The sequence below is a fragment of the Rutidosis leptorrhynchoides genome, chromosome 6, assembly GCF_046630445.1.
Source record: "Rutidosis leptorrhynchoides isolate AG116_Rl617_1_P2 chromosome 6, CSIRO_AGI_Rlap_v1, whole genome shotgun sequence".
NCBI lineage: Eukaryota > Viridiplantae > Streptophyta > Magnoliopsida > Asterales > Asteraceae > Rutidosis > Rutidosis leptorrhynchoides.
Genome location: NC_092338.1, coordinates 143,243,975 through 143,249,351, shown reverse-complemented (window position 1 = coordinate 143,249,351; position 5,377 = coordinate 143,243,975). Strand labels below are relative to the sequence as shown.

Here is a 5,377-nt window from a genome sequence, read left to right as displayed (position 1 = left end):
TATTGAACGTAACAGACTGAACTGTCAGGGTTTTCGTACTCAACTTGATATTCTTCTGTAGGTTGCGGGTTGGTACAATTAAGACAAGCCTGAGCTTGGTTGACCTGCTACGGCTGCATCTTCAATTCTTCGAGTTGTTTAGCAAGAGATTCCATCTTATTCGTGAGGGATTTGATGGCCTCTGTTTGATTGTTAAGTGCAGAGAGTGAGGTAGATGATGAAGTTGTTTCACCACTGTTTCAGTCATGAAGATGCATTGTCATGTTCTCGAGCAATTCCCATGCTTCGTCTGCGGTTTGGTTCATTAGATTCCCTTGAGTTGCTGCATCGATCGTCGTCCTATGATTTACCATAAGGCCATTGTAGAAGGTACAGATTTGAGCTGACCGTTCTAGCTGGTGATTAGGGCATTTCTTCAGCACGGTTTTGAATCGCTCCCATGCAGTGTAAAGAGATTCATCATAACTTTGTTTGAAGTTAATGATGTCATTCTTAAGCTTGGTTTGTTTGGAAGGAGGGAAATATTTGGTTAGGAATTTAGTACCCATCTCTGTCCATGACATGATGGAATCTTTTTCCAATCCTTCGAACCAGGTTTGAGCATGATGAGTGAGAGAATAGAGAAACAAGTATAGCTGGACTATATCTTGTCCTATCCCTGGCTGTTTGTAGGAGTTCGAAAGAGATATAAATTTACCAAGGTGAGAATTAGGATCGTCATTCGGTAATCCATGAAACTGACAGCTATTTTGGATGAGCTGGATGATGTGATGTTTTAACTCGAACGAGTGTCCTTGAATCTCCAGAAATCTGATCGGTCCTCCCCGACCTTCAATCGAAGGTTTGGTATTTTCTGCTAAAGTGACCGTAACACCATTCGATTTCTGATTCATGCTTCCTTGCATGCTTTAGAGATTATTGCGTCTGGATCAGGTACGAATAACAACGGCCCTGGTCTAGATCGGGTTTGGGTCATACACTGGGCATGCCTTTTTGTTTTTAATTTTTAGCAAATAAACTAAATTTCTAAAGTAAAGTAAGGTAAGCTAAACTAGTCTAAGGTAATCTAATCTAAGGTAGTCTAATTCTAAGGTAATCTAATTTAATTAACTAACTATCCTATGGTTGAATATGTTTTTGGTTCTGGCTACTGATTCCCTGGTATTTCGATAACAGAGCTCCGAAACGAACTATTCAACAAACCAAGTGGCCAGGACAACTACGGAGAGGCAGGATCCTTTTGGACCCAATATAATTGGCGACTGTTCGGAAAAATCCAACAACCAAGTCCGTGTATAATTGTCTTTCTTAGACACCACTAAATGCCTGTGAATAAGTTTGATAAAGTGCAGTATTGCTTGATACCAGTTCCCCGGCAGCAGCACCAAAAACTATACTCCCCCATGATATGGCCGAAACGGACGGTTTTGTTTGTGCGGTGTCGTCAGGCCGCAACACATTAGAATCAACCACCAGGGGGTGGGTACTGTTTTTAATTTATATTTATGATGTTAAAGGGAAGGGGTATAAAAAATAGCTTATATTTTACTAGGAAAAATGTTAAAGCTAAGGGGTATAAAATACTATTAAATTTTATAAGAAAATACTATTAAATACGATACAATTTTACACAAGATATTTATTTATTTATAGAATGGATATACTTAAACCTTGCTACAACACTTATAGGCAGTGTACCTAATCGTACAGTAGTGTAGTTTTTAGTAAGTCCGGTTCGTTCCACAGGGAAAAATCTTTAAACAAAGCTTAACGCTATATTAGTTTTAATTTATAAAAAATACAAATATATATAAGTAATATTATTATTATAAAAGGGGGGTGATAGTGTTCCAAATGAACATATATTTAGTAGCAATATCGTTCCAATATGTAAAGTTTTTAAATGTAATTTCCTTATTTTTAGTTGTAATAGTTAAATAAATAAGTGCGAAGACGAAAGACGCAAATCGCTCGAAAATGAAGATTTAAAGACAAAAACGAAGATTTGAAAGACCAAAACGTCCAAAAAGCTCAAATGCACAAGATACAATTCAAAAGGTTCAATTTATTGATGAAGAACGTCTAAAAATGACAAGAGTACAAGTTACAAAATGCAAAGTACACGATATAAAATTGTACGAAAGGGCGTTCGAAAATCCGAAACCGAGGCATGAACCAACTTTCAGCGCTCGACGCAACGGTGTAAAAATTACGAGTCAATTATGCACAAGAATAAAATATAATATTTAAGTAATTCATAATAAGAATAATATTAAATAATAAAAAGTTGTTAATTGAGCATAGTTCAGGGGTCGTAAATGAAAATTTCAATTCTAATTTCGCCTATAAAAGCTATGTAATACGATCAATTGAATATACCTTTTTTCGATCATATTTTCTATATTTCTATCGATCCATCTATCTATTATCAATATCAATTATCAATATCTATATTCTATATCTCTATCATAATGTTAACTTAATAAGATATAACAATAATCTTAATTTTAATTTTAAATTATGATAATAATAAGATTTATGATAGAGATCGTTTGAGTGTGTAAGTCGAAATTCTGTCCGTGTAACGCTACGCTATTTTTAATCATTGTAAGTTATGTTCAACCTTTTTATATTAATGTCTCGTAGCTAAGTTATTATTATGCTTATTTAAAACGAAGTAATCATGATGTTAGGCTAATTACTAAAATTGGGTAATTGGGCTTTGTACCATAATTAAGGTTTGGGCAAAAGACCGACACTTGTGGAAATTGGACTATTGACTATTAATAGATGGGGGGTATTGTCTAATTGAGTGACAACTCATTGGAGTCTGTCGAACCTATCTTCAAATTAATTATCCTAATAATTAATAATGATTATGGTTGTCCTATTTAGTGACGTTCATATGGAATCTATTATAATCATTTAATTAATTATTCGGGTTGGGTAATTGATTATTCAAACTGATCAAGTGGGTAAATTAATATTCATATCTAATCAAAACAGGGGTAGATTACATACAGTGATAACTGGTGTAATTGTTGACAGAAGTGATAACTGCGTCACAGTTTAAATCCTTAATTAGTTGGAATATTTGACTTCGGGTATAAGGGTAATTTGACGAGGACACTCGCACTTTATATTTATGACCGATGGACTATTATGGACAAAAACCAGATAGGTATCAAATAAACCATGACAAAGGACAATTAACCCGAGTAACAATTAATTAAAATCAAAACGTTAAACATCATGATTACGGAAGTTTAAATAAGCATAATTCTTTTATTGTATTTCTCATCGTATCTTTATTTACTGTCATTTTATTACTCGCAATTTTATTTACTGTCATTTTTTTACGCACTTTAATTATCGTCATTTATCTTTGCGCTTAAAATATAGAATCGACAAACCGGTCATTAAACGGTAAAACCCCCCTTTTATAATAATATTACTACTTATATAATTATATATTTTTTGTATAAATATAGTTGTTAAAAATATAGTACGTAATCACTAGCTCCCTGTGGAACGAACCGGACTTACTAAAAACTACACTACTCTACGATTAGGTACACTGCCTATAGTGTTGTAGCAAGGTTTAGGTATATCTCATCCGTAAATTAATAAAACTTGTGTCATATTTTGTAGTATTTTGTATTAAAAATAATAGTAATTTCGTAACCTCACGCTACATCATTAAGTTTTTGGCGCCGCTGCCGGGGAGCGCTAAAACGCTATATTTTTAATTATAATAATATTGAAATAAAATATAATAATATAATAATATTGAAATAGAATATAATAATATAATAATATTGAAATAGAATATAATAATATAATAATATTTTAGAATCAAAATACATAAAGTTTTAAAAAGTCGTATTTATTAAATACTTCAGGGGTATATTATGTAACTTATAATTAATAATTTCTATCATGTCGCTTTCATGTGAATAGTAAATTAATTAATTTATTTTCATTTACTATTCATGAATAGTAAATGAATTAAAAAAAAAGTTTTGAAAAAAAAAATTATAATTATAAAAAAATTATTAATTTGTAAAAAAAATCGTTTTTTTTAAAAAAAAAAATCGTTTTTTTTTGAAAAAAAATTTCGTTTTTTTTTTAAAAAAAAAAATTGTAAAAAAAAATCGTTTTTTTTTAAAAAAAATTTTTAAAAAAAAAAGTTTAAAAAAAATTTATATAAAAAAAAATTTTTTTTTTAAAAAAAACAAAAAAAATTTTAAAATCCTTAAAAAACGAAATATATAAAAAAAAATTCAAAAAAAAAAGTTTTTTTTTATTACCTTTAGATTTTTAGACTCTAGTTACAATTTTTAGTATTAAGTTTAGTTTTGCCATAGTTATTTTTATTTCTAGAATTTTTAGGTTTGCCGTAAAATCCCTTAAGTGCTTATTCCTTAGACTAAGATTTATGTGCTTTAGAATTTTGCGACGCCGTTTTTCGCGCTACTTTCTTATTTTTATTTTTCGACGCCTATTTTTCGACCTTTTATTTTTCGACCTTTTTCGACGCGTTTTTTTTTCTTTCTTATTTCTCGCTATTCTAGTTTTAGGATAAGATTTTTATTCTACTTCTTATCTAAATTTCTTAAAATTACGAAAATTTATTTTAAGTGGTTAAATTGATTCAAAATTTTCTGGTTCGTAGTAATAGTTGGATTTGTACGTGGACCGGGTTATTGGAGCCAAACAGTACTCAATTATATTGAGACCAAACGAATCCTGCCCCTCTGCTGCATCTTTTGGCTATTCGAAACGTGGGCAAAATCAGAAAAGTCTATTAATTGGATAACTTATATAATTTTTCTTTCCTTTTAAAAACTAATAGGATATTCAGTGAATGCACCGAGTAAAACGTTCACCACCTTTCATACGTTCACCACCTATAACTCGATCAAGACATCTAGCCAATATTGTCGCCGTTGATTTTTCTTTAGAATCATCATCTAGTCGACCAAGAACTCCAACTCAAATTTCCGATAATCCATCTTTTGAACCCGACCTCACAATTGAGAATCCGGAGAATATTCAGGGACAATTCCAAGATCCAGAACCAATAATCATTCCTCCTGAACCACAAACCATTAAATCAGAATCTTCTAGTGATTCGTATTCAACAAATTCAATTATGGAAAATCTGGAACCTCTAAGTATGGAAGACCGAATGAGAGCCACACGCACGGGCCAAGGTCACGCCATTATTAAGCCAGACATTAATGCGCCAGATTATGAAATCAAAGGACAAATCCTATACATGGTAACTAATCAGTGCCAATATAGTGGTGCGCCGAAGGAAGATCCAAACGAACATCTTCGTACGTTTAATAGGATCTGTACACTATTCAAAATC

At 31.6% G+C, this 5,377-nt stretch overlaps 1 non-coding gene across 1 annotated transcript; it reads left to right on the top strand.

Annotated features, from left to right (window-relative positions):
• The first annotated feature begins 393 nt into the window (after positions 1 to 393).
• On the top strand, positions 394 to 499 carry LOC139856442 (small nucleolar RNA R71). The gene has a single exon (XR_011761924.1). It is a non-coding gene; the product is annotated as a small nucleolar RNA R71 (small nucleolar RNA).
• The last annotated feature ends 4,878 nt before the right edge of the window (positions 500 to 5,377 follow it).